A 12,466-nucleotide genomic window follows, 5' to 3' on the forward strand; every position below is an offset into this window, starting at 1 on the left:
TACACACAATTTAAAAGGCAATAGATGTCAGTTAGGATCATCAAAAGAAAAAGAACAAGGTTCAATGATTTTACTACCTCAAAGGAATTTAACAAAATCTAAATATACAAAGTATAAAATAGAGGATCCGAGAATAAAGATATCAGAGGGAAGAAGATAGCTATCGGCAAAGATTATATTATAAAGACAAAGGAATCAATTCATCAAGAGAATGTAATATTCCTGAATGTCTGTCTAATAGCTAACCTATGAAAAATATGAACCAAAGCCACCAATTCTACAAAAAAGTTAAAGTACAACTCACAGTTTCCATGAGGGATTCAGTAGCCACTGAGTAGTTTATAGAATGAACACATTAAAATATCAGTAGAGATGTAGATTTGAACAAGCTTGCAGGAAACTTTATTGAATTGCATTTCACCAACATTTCATTCAGAATAATGCATGTATTTTCCAACAAACAGGACATATTTATCAAGGCAGACAATATCCTGGTCTATAAAATAAGTCTCAAAAATCAAAACAATTCAACTCAAACAAACTATGTTTTATGACCAAAATAGAATGAGTACAAGTCAATCAAGAAAATAGTATCTAGATTCTGGAATCATGCAAAAATGGAAGATGTATCATATGCCAAACAGCTTTACAAAGAACAAATATAAAAGAGTGACTATACCTGACTATAAGAATCAGAAAGCCAGTCATCAAAACAAGGCAGTAGGGTTCGTAAAGCAGACACTGATCAAGAAAGCATATTGCAGAGCTGATAATCAAATACACATGTGGATAGCAGCTCCTTTTCAACCAAACTACAGATGTAATCTGAGGAGAAATGAAGCCCTTCATTACTGAATGGTTATATGAAAAAAAGAAAGAAAGAAATGACAATTTGACAGGTGCACATCATGTCCACTTAGCAAAACAGCAAATTGTCTTCTAAATAACTATGTTTAAGGCAATGGACTAAAACTGCTGTCAGTTGTCACCAGAGAAGCTTCTTCCTGTTCAGGTCAGCTGTGACTCAGAGATGCCTAAGTGGTCAAAGTACAGAAAGTAGATGACTACAGAATGACCAACCATAAGTGGGACATCTATGACACTCCTTTCAAGCTCATGGAACATCAGAGAAAAATGGGCAGAAAAAAAGGTAGTATGGAATGCTGTCTTCTGGGAATGATATAACTGTTGTGCTATTGAACTCAAGGAAGCAGTGATTACTGTCATGAGAGCCACACAAAACTGTGCCTCTCTCTTACCATGTTGTAATGGAAGGAGGGAAGCTTATATAAGCACACTCTTTTTAAGGGCTTACACGGTGCTAAGTGTTCATGAGTTAGAAGTTATATTTTCTTTAGTGATGTAGCCACTGATAAGTTGCCTATTCTCCTGTGAACAAAACACAACCTTACCCATACATACTATTTTAAATCACTCTAATGAACTCATTTGGACACACACACTCATACACACACCACACACACACACACACACACACACACACACACACTCATACACACACACTCACACACAAACATAGGAAATTAGAAAGGAACATAGCTAGAAAGAGAACTAGTTGGAATGAGAGGGGGACAAGAGGCTAATAGGGCTTAATATGGTTAAAATATAATATGAACATCTGTGAAAATTTCATAAAGAAAATATATAATTATTATGTACAATTATTATGTGTAATTATTATATGTTAATAAAAGCACTAAAGAAAGAAAAGATAAAGATAAAAATAAAGGACAACAAATAAAGTAAAAAATGACATTGACTTATATTTCACAAATACACAAAAGTTAATTAAATTGATATTAAAAAAGATCTCAGATTCACAACTATGATGTTTATGGAAGAGTTCACAGAAGAAAAAAATCTTTATAAGGCTGAATTAAACAAGAATATTATATATGGAGCATAGAGCAAAGAGGAAGCTGGAGATGTCTGGCCCTTGGTTTTGAGGAGCGATTTGCAATGTGATGGAGCAAGCAAGGAATCGCTTACACCTGAGAAGAACTACTGAATAGCATGTGCCTGAGGTGTATTTCCAGGTCAAATGCAGAAGGACTGCCTCACTGAGCAACCAAGAATGCCACCTGTACCCACGACATTCTCAGCAACAGCAGCACTGTTCCTGTGGTGGATTTCCAGGCAGAACTGAGACAGGCATTTTTAAGCTGAGACACCAAGAAGTGGTTATAGCAGTATTGAAACATCGAGCAGGTGGAAATCAAGGAAAACAGCCTTCCCCCAAATATTAAGGATCTTGAAATTTCACTGTTAAGCAGCTATTGTGGACCAGAAATCATGACTGTGGGTTAGAGCAGCAAGATGCTGCAGCACATTGACTAGAGAATGAGATGTATCCTGCAAGATGGAAGAATCTTCATTGGCACTTTTAAGGCTTTCAACATGCAGATGAATCTGATACTTTGTAATTGAGATGAGTTCAGGAAGATCAAGCCAAAGAATGCAAAACAGTCAGAGCATGAAGAAAAGCGGGATTTGGGTCCAGTCTTGCTACGTGGAGAGAACTTGGTATCCATGACTGTGGAGGGTCCTCCTCCTAAAGACACTAGTACTGCTCCTGTGCCACTTGCTGGTGCTGCAGGTGGCCCTGGGGTTGGGAGGGCAGCTGGCAGAGGAGTATCAGCTGGTGTACCTATTCCACAAGTTCTTGCCAGATTAGTAGGTCATGTCTGAAGAGTTGGAGGTCCATCCCAGCAGGTCATAACTCCACAGGAAAGAGGTACTGCCAGCATTTCTGGAGCTCCAACACAGTACCCAACAGGGTGTGGAACACCTCCCCCACCTGTAGGCAGAGCAATCCTACCTCCAGGAGTTATGGCTCCTCCACCTGGTATGAGACCACCCACGGGCCCACCAATTGGCATTCTGCCTGCTCGAGGTACTCCTATAGGCATGCCCTCTCCAGGAATGAGCCCACCACCACCAGGAATTAGAGGCCCACCTCCTCCAGCAATGTGTCCACCAAGTGCCTAAGATATGGTTGATAAATATCAGTCTTTCCTTTCCCCTGAATTGTGTCTTGTGAGATTGTTTAGCCTGCAAGCTTTTTGACCCCTCCTTACTGCATTAATTATAGTTAATAAATGCATAAAGCAATTGGAAAAAAGAATTTTAGATATGAGCAGACAAATTATCCATTAAAACAACAAATTTACATGCTAGATTTTGTTGAATGTAACTGGAGGTTTTCTAATCATGTATCTAAATTACTTAAAGAACTCAACACATAGCAATAAGAAAACCAGAGCCCAATAACAATATTAAAGACACAAATATATGCAATATCCAAACAATATAGAGTAAATATCTAATTGTGTGGGGCATATTATTAATATTTATGGGATTAAAAGTAAAACAAAATCTATAATGCGATATCGCTACATATGTGTAGGAATAGATAAACTCATGTTCTCGTCATACTAAATTGTAGCAATGACTTTCAGTAACTAGAAGCTATACATTCTGTTGGTGACTTTAGAAAAGTTCAGCATTTTCTTAAAATTCTTAGGCAGACATCTAAAATATCACTTGCTATGCTGGATAGTTTTCCTTAGAATGTGAAAACTTATAGGACAGCAGAGTTTTCATAAGAGGTAAAAATTGAAAATATTCCAAATATCCCTCAACAAGCAAACAATTAAACTACTATATGTATGTGCAATTGCATGCAATTCACTTAACAACAAAAGATGAAAGTCCATACAACAGTAAAGTCAAATCCTAAAATAATTGTGTCATGTGTACGAAGCTGCTCCCAAATCAGTACACATAACATGGTTATTCTATGTAAAATACAAAGGAAGTTGTCACTACAGAAAGATCATTGTTTAGGTAAGCCATTGAAGGTTTCTAAAAAAAACAGGATGGTGGTGGATGTATGGTCTGCATCTGATGTCTAACTCTTCTTGCTGCTTAAGGATCCAGATGTAGAACTCTAAGCTACCTCTCCAGCACCATGTGGGCCTGCTTGGCATCATGCTTCCTGCCATACTGATACTGAGTCTGAGCTATAAGCCAACCATAAATGCATTCCTTTATGAGTTGCCATGGTCATGGCATCAATTCACAGCAATAAACTCTAGACTAAGACACTCACAAACTTTGAAAATCATATTTCTCTGAGAAGTGCCTTTTCATTTGTCATGTATGACCAAAAAAAAAGTGTTCAGGAATCACATCAGAGTATAGGATATTTCCAGGGATCAGCCATTGTTTGGGACATAAAATTACTAATATGTTTGAATTTGATAAGGAAAAAAGTGGCTATTTTGATTAGCCTTTAAAAGAAACCTAGAAAAGAGGCACCATTGAGGCTGCTGTTATCAATGACTCATAGAACTAACTAGGCAGAAAACTGCCCAATGGCTTGACCGAGCTGGCTGTTTCCTGAAGCATTTGTATTCACTATCTTTGCTATGAGGATGGGGTCTGAGAGTGTGGTACTTGTGGGTTTAAAATCAGATAGCTTGCTGCCTTGTGCATTTAGAAAGCATCCTTAAAGCAATGATATGGCTTCCCAGGGATCAGTGGAGTGAGTATGCTGGTCAGGAGACACTGCACCACTTGGTAATTGTATTTTTCATAAAAACCAGAGTACAGGCCTTCAGGAGTGAGGCCACAGTTTTTTTTACAAATGGAAAATGTGAAGCCTCACTTCAGTCCAGGTGGCGTTCTGTGAATTGATCATGTTGTAATGTCCATAGAGAGCCAGTCTTGTAATCTTACAGGTCTGGGTCACAGCCAGGTCTGTGAGATCTCTGTAGATGCTGGTGGAATATATAAGGGGTGGATAACTGGATGATAGAAATGAAGGAGGGAAGATATAGTCCTCAAAATATATCTACCAAATGCAATGAAGATATTTTGTTTTTGTTTTTGTTTTCTTTGTTTTAAGTTGTCAGCTTAAATCCCTCTATCCCAGTGTAAGCATCCTTTGTTCAGATTCAGCCTCATGGCATTTATTTGCTTTATAATGTAGGGAATCTCTACTTAGACCAGGAATAATACATGTACACGTGTGTCTTCTGTTTCATGTATACAGATGAGGGGGCTAAGGTGAGTGGACATGGGTCCTTTTAAACATAGATGATAATTGAAGACGATTTTCTTCCAGCAGCAAATGCTAAAATAAGGTCCAAGTAGAATTACTCCATGCCTCACCAGCATTGGGAGCCTCCAGGGCTGGGATTATCAGGCTTAGTTTAGCAGCTGGATCCATTACAGTTCATTGTATATGACTGGGTATCTCCAGGGGCTGGAGAGTCCTGCTAAGGCATTGAGGAGTTGTCAGCCTGGATGGTTTCTGTGTGCAAAAAGCAAGAGGCACTTCTTCATTGCAGTGGAGCTGAGATAATTAAAAGTGATGCAGCTAATCTGTTGCTGGGATAAGCATGGCAGACGGTTATTTCCACACAGTCAGGGGCTTACCCCGGGCTGTCTTCTTCCCAATGGAAGAGTCATAGTCACGAGTCTTGCTGAATGACCTGTTCTGCATAGCCCTACAATCATCTCACTATCTACCAGAGTGAGACTTGAGGAGAGCCCAAATTTTGTAAGAAAATGGTTGTTCTACTATGGAAGCTTTTAAATGAAAGCAAAACAGGGAGCCTCCTTATCTAATTGACATTTGCAGTGGAATTAGGCCCCAACCTTCAGGGAAAAATGTATATACTTTTTATTTGTGGGCTTGATAAATATTTGTAGATTTCACCAGAGTATGATTTCCAAACTACAGTCAACCCACAATTTAGAAATTTCAAAAATATATTTCATAGTCTGGTAAGATGGCTGAGCTGTTAAATGTACCTGTTGCCAAGTCTGTTGATCCCTAAACCATGGTAGAAACAGAGAACCGATTCCTACAAGCTGCCCTGTGACCTACACACACACACACACACACACACACACACACACACACACACACACACACTGTGAAATGAAGGTTGCTTACACACACATGTGAACACACAATATAGAAACATGAATGTAATACAAAATTTTAAATATGTTTAATAAAGTTATTTTAACACTGTCTACTCCCACCTCCAAGAACATCAGTATCTACAGGTTCTTGAACTTACTGTAGCTATCTTGTTCTTGGTGACTATGATTTATAATTTGTGCATGTTTGTTTTCATTATAGGTTTTACATTTATACAATATGAATTCACATATGTGTACATAGGAATGTATACGTATGCATGTTTTCTGGTCTTACAGGATGATGAGTGAAACAGTACAAATGTGAGAAAGAGTGTGTCCCAGGAAGATTGCTTCTGGTAGGAATGAATGTCTAACTTGTTAGTAAGCTTGGAAGAGGCAGTTATCACTAGTTCACTGGATTAGTTTTATGACTTTAAGATCATACCACTGTGTACCTAGGCTTTGGTTGTATTTTAAATTTCTGTAAGATAAAAAATAGGACTTTGATTTGTTTTGCTATTTAACTTTGGTACTGAATATCATCATTTTCTCAGCAATTTGTTATTCTTATATACCATATTCAGATCATTTTAGCATTATACTTAAAGTGGTATTTAAAAATAAAAACATAAGGCAAGTTGTTTTGCCTGAATATTCATTATATTATGTTTTTGTGATCATGCATTGATTATTACCACTAGTTATAACAGTGAACTTTTAAATCGTGTGTAGAATTATATGTGGTGTATGTGATCCTAAATGTATTTTGTTTTGCTTTATTTTGAGGAAGAATTTCTCTATGTAGTCCAAACTACATTAATTTCATATTGTTAAAGTTTCAGCATCTTAAGAGTGGGATTAAAGGTACGTACCTTGAAGCATAGCCCTTGTTTTAGTTATTGTTCTATTTAATTAAAGATATATCATGACCAGGTAATTTATTTTAAAAAAGCATTTAATTGGGGACTTTCTTGGAGTTTCAGACTGTTACTCCATGATCATCATGGTGGCAGCATGGCCATAGGCAGTCACCGTGCTGAAGAAATAGCTGAGAGCTTAAATCTGATCTGCAAGTTGCAGAGAGAGAGAGAGAGAGAGAGAGAGAGAGAGAGTTTGTAAGTGCATGAGAGACTGGGTCTGGCATGGGCTTTTGAAACCTCAAAGCCTATCTGTAGTGACACAGCTCCTTTAGCAAGGCTACAAGGCTACATCTCTTAATCCTTTCTAAACATTCTATTACCTGGGGACCAAACATTCCAACATGTAAGCCTTTGGGGACCAATCTCATTCAAACCCTCACACTTTTGTTACATTTAATTAATGTTTATGAAGTATTGCTTTAAATAACAATCATATTAGAATATAAATAACCATGTGTATTGGAATGTACATATGTAATTCATATGTAAATACATCCAAAGTCTACTTTAAAAAATAATCAAAGGAATTAATTGTTAATTAATTAATTGAGAATTACCATAAGGTGTTGAATCATGGGATTCCAGGGACATGGAATTCTTTTCAGAGAGTCAAGTATTTTATAAAACAATATCTTATTTTTATGAGACAAGAAATAAAGAAGGCAAATATTTTTTCTGTACTTGTTGATAGCTAATGCATTTGGATATTTAATTTTGTATTGCTAAAAACAAAATATGCATGTCAAGTGCCCTCCCCCGCTATATTTTCAACTGGAAAAAATACAATTTCTTAAAATAATGTGCTCACTCTGCCATGTTATGTAGTTGGCACAGGCAATGAATGGAGTAGGAAAACATGTTAATAATAAAAGCGTTTTGTTCAGCCATGCAAAATTAATGTATGTTTCTTTCAGGAAATGGGTACAACTGGACCTCAAGATATGAAAAATATGTCAGACAGGAAGAAGCACTTTTGTTTTTCATGGTGGATCCTAGATTTTATACAGACAAAAACATGTCTGCATCTGTGTCACAAAGTTAGACGTAAAATTCCTAGGATAGGGTATGAGAGAAAATGGAAGATACGGGATAAATGTGGGCAAAATACTTGACATGGTAAGATTAAAATATCTTTCTGGAATCCATCACCATTTACAATTAGTAAATGCCAACAATGGATATAAAAATAACATGCTAAAGGTTGAAAAAATCCTCTGAATTCATCAATCAATAATTCACTTATGAGCCAGGCAATGGTGGCACAGGCCTTTAATCCCAGCACTCAGGAGGCAGAGGCAGGCAGATCTTTGTGAGATCAAGGCCAGCCTGATCTACAGAGAGAGCTCCAGGACAGCCAGGACTACGGACAGAGAAATCATGTCTTAAAAAAAAAATAAGGAAAAAAATAATTCATTTGTGAAACATCAATTATATGCAAAACACTGGAATAAGCAGAAAACAAAATAATAATAAAGGGAACATTACCTACTGTTAGTTTATTATTTATTTGAGGATATATGGTTATACAAGAGACTTTCTTATTTTTATTTTATTTTATTTTGTTTTATTTTTTTCTGTTTTTTTGAGACAGGGTTTCTCTGTGGCTTTGGAGGCTGCTCTGGAACTAGCTCTTGTAGACCAGGCTGGTCTTGAACTCACAGAGATCTGCCTGCCTCTGCCTTCTGAGTGCTGGGATTAAAGGTGTGCAACACCAACACCCTGTGCAGATTTTCTTCTACAAGGCATAAAATGTAGAAGAAATAGTGGTAGGTGTTATGGTAGGTACAGATGTCTATTTAAGATGCCTATTGTTTAGTAGGTGCAATATGATAAACATAATATATTGAATAATGGAGCACTGCATGAAACATGAGAACAGCAAAATATAGCATTATTAAATTCAAAAGGCTGAGAGTCCACCATAATGTCAAAGGTTTCACTGAGCGTGTGGCCTTTTGAATAAAATTTGACAGACAGAAAATTCCAATTGCTTTCCTGTCATCCTCAATATTTCTAAGATGCCAAAGAGAGTTTGACATTCTTCCCATTTCTCTTAATAATTATAATATCAGTTGGCTGAAAATTCATGATTGACTATAATATGTGAGCACAGGTGTGTGTGGCAGAAAGAAATGTTACCTATTAGGCTGCCTGTAGATCTCATCTACATCTGTAGTCTCTTCCATAGCCATGAATTCAAGTACCCCAGCCTGTCACTGACTCTTAGACTGTTTCTTGGGCCCATATTTCTCTGAGCTCCTGCCTCCTCAGAGCCAATGTCTTACATACCACCTTATTTGGGATATTAAAAATAGGTATTGTGAGCTCAGCACACACACACCCCACACACCCTTGAGACCTTCTTCCTTCCCTGGGTTCTGGCGACAGTGATCTATAGAATACCTGGGTTTCCTCCTGTATGATTATTCTTCTATACTCCCTGGAATTTTCCAGTGGCCTCCATCTAAATAACTTGCACCCACCTCCTCAAAACTCAGAAGCTCAGAGTCTGTTCTTGCTGCTCTTCTCTGTGCCAGTCCCAAGCTATCTATAGTTCCTGTGGTTCATTTTACGCATATTCCCTGCATTTCTCTGTCTTGATGTCTTTTGGTACTAAGTTAACATTTTTCCGGGAAGCAGTCTTCAGTATTTCAGAATAAGAAGTCAGAATGTTTGTTACTTCTTTGGAAATTCTGAAATCATCTGTCTTTTACAATCTTCTCCTTATGTACTTTATGAAGGACACTGTCATTTTAATAATATTTGCATATCTAATGATTGTCACAGTCATATGTAGTGTATAGTTTTCTGGGATGGAAAATACTAAGTTTATAAGTGTTCTGTAAAATTAAGATAATTGTGACAAGATTTTATATTTTAGTTACATAAAAAAGTGATAGCTGTCTGGTAAAGGCATCTGTTAATAGGAAAGGATAAAAACAGACACACTGAACACAAAATAAATGCCAAAGAAGGATCCTTTAAAAATTGAACTCTGGGGCTGGAATTTGGCTGAATGGTTAAGAGTGTTTGCAGCTTTTCCAGAGTTTGGTTCCTAGCACCCATATTGGGTGGCTCACAAACCCTCTAATTACACTTCCAGGAGATCCAATACCCTTTTCTGTTGGTACCTGAACTTGTGATGTGTATACACAGATACACATACATAAATGGAAACAAATATAAAACTTGAAATATGAAAAGTAACCATTTAACAATTAAAAGTTATTCATAGAGCCAACATTATAAAAGCTAAAGCATCATCTGGGCCATCCAGTAGCTTTGCTTTTCTTTCACGACAAATATTGCAAAGACAGAAACACTTCTTCCCTTGCTCCTCAATATTCAAATTTTAATGAAATTGTCCAAAATCATTTCGAAGCTGAGGTATAAGATGCTTCATATAAATTCAATTTATTTATTTATATTGTGCCAATGGTAAGAGTATACCCACTTGTCCTGATGGTGGTTTTCCTCTGAAGTTTATGCTGTTTTCACAAATGTGGTTTCTTGATGGTTTTTGACTTTCTCTTCTTTGCACATCTTCTGTTTATTGTAGTCCATAGCAAATATTCACACAATATAATATACCAGAAATACTTTGTTAGAAAGTACTCACTGACCCCACATCTGACAGAGGGCTGATTTCCAAAATATACAAGGATCTCAAGAAGCAAGCCACCAAAACACCAAACAATAAAATTAACAAGTGGGGTGCAAAATTAAATAGAAAATAATCAACAGAGGAATCTGAAATGGCTGAAAGACACTTAAGAAAGTGCTCAAAATCCTTGGCCATCAGAGAAATGCAACTCAAAACAACTCTGAGATAACACCTCACACCTGTCAGAATGGCTAAAATAAAAAATACCAATGATAATCTATGCTGGAGAGGAAGTGGAGAAAAAGGAACACTCCTCCATTGCTGGTGGGAGTGCAAACTTGTAAGACCACTCTGGAAATCAGCATGGTGGTTGCTCAGAAAAATGGGAATCAGTCTACCTCAAGATCTAGCCATTCCTCTCTTGGGTATATACCCAAATAATGCACATTCATACAAAAAGGATATATGTTCAACCATGTTCATAGCAGCATGGTTTGTAATAGCCAGAACCTGGAAACAACCTAGATGCCCCTCAACTGAAGAATGAATAGAGAAAATGTGGTACATTTATACAATGGAGTACTACTCAGCAGAAAAAAGCAATGGAATCTTGAAATTCCCAGGCAAATGGATGGAACTAGAAGAAACCATCCTGAGTGAGGTAACCCAGTCACAAAAAGGCAAACATGTTATGTACTCACTCATACATGAATTTTAGACATAGAGCAAAGTATTACCAACCTATAATCCTCTTCACCAAAGAAACTTGGAAACATGAAGGACTTTAAGTGATAAATGAATGGACCCCAGGAATGACAAGTGACATGAACTCCTGAACTAATTGGGAGCATGAGGGTAGGGGAGCGGGAGCTGCCACAGTGAGAGCAGGAGATGAGGAGTGGAGGAGAGGAAATGGAGGAGCAGAAATATTGAGTTGGGGGAAGAATAGAGGAGAGAGAGAGCAGCATGAGAGATACCATATGAGAGGGACCATAATAGGTCCGAGGAGAGATCTGGCACTAGGGAGATTTCCAGAGTTCCACAAGGATGACACAATCTGACAATCCAGGCAATCATGGAGAGGATAACCTTAATACCCTTCCCATAAAAATGAGATTGATGACTTCTTTTTATGCCATCCTAGAGCCCTCATCCAGTGGCTGATGGAAGCAGAGACAGACATCCACAGATATACACTGAACTGAACTCTGGAATGTAGTTGCAGAGAGGGAGGAATGAAGAGGGAATGGGTTGGTACCAGGCTGGTGAAACCCACAGAAACAGCTGGCATGAACAGGGGGGAACACAGCGACCCCAGATGCTGTCTGGGAGGCCAGTACAGGACTGATCCAGACCCCTAACCATGGATATCAATGAGGAGACCTCTGCACTCTAGGGGGTCCCTGGTTGTGGATTAGTATTTTTTCCTCGTGTAAGAAAGGACTTTGAGAGCCCATCCCACGTGAAGGGATGCACTCTTGTCCTGGACACATGGGGACGGGGACGGGCCTAGGCCCAGCCCAGGAAGATGTGGTGGACTTTTCGGAGCGCCTGTGGAGGGCCCTACCCTGCTTGGGGAGTGGAGGGTGGATGGGGTACGGGGTACGTGGGGGGGTTAGGAGGGGTGTGGATATGGGGAAGAAGAGGGAGAAGGGATTGACATGTGAAACAAGCTTGTTCTTAATTTGAACTAATAAAAATATAAAAACGAAAAAAAAAGAAAATACTCAAATAATAGGACTTGTGTTTTCTAGCAAGGTTACTAACCCTGCTTCAGTCATATGTCACTCAAAATTGTAGATAAAGGACTCAGCACCTAAATTTGGGGTAAAGTACATGGAGGATTCTTCATAAATCCATTTGTTGATAGTTTTAATTGGTAGGGACAATTTGTTCTGATGAGCAGAATGGCACTTAAAATGCCATGTGCAAGCCAGATGATTAAACTTTGCCCCTTCTTTTCTGGGCTCCCATAGTAGCTCCA

The 12,466-nt window shown here is 38.1% G+C and overlaps 2 pseudogenes; both read left to right on the top strand.

Annotated features, from left to right (window-relative positions):
- The first annotated feature begins 1,985 nt into the window (after positions 1 to 1,985).
- LOC100762881 lies at positions 1,986 to 2,290 on the top strand (annotated as a pseudogene).
- Positions 2,291 to 2,313: 23 nt separating this feature from the next.
- Positions 2,314 to 3,009, top strand: LOC100763171 (annotated as a pseudogene).
- The last annotated feature ends 9,457 nt before the right edge of the window (positions 3,010 to 12,466 follow it).

This window comes from Cricetulus griseus (genome assembly GCF_003668045.3).
Source record: "Cricetulus griseus strain 17A/GY chromosome 1 unlocalized genomic scaffold, alternate assembly CriGri-PICRH-1.0 chr1_1, whole genome shotgun sequence".
NCBI classification, from domain to species: Eukaryota; Metazoa; Chordata; class Mammalia; order Rodentia; family Cricetidae; genus Cricetulus; species Cricetulus griseus.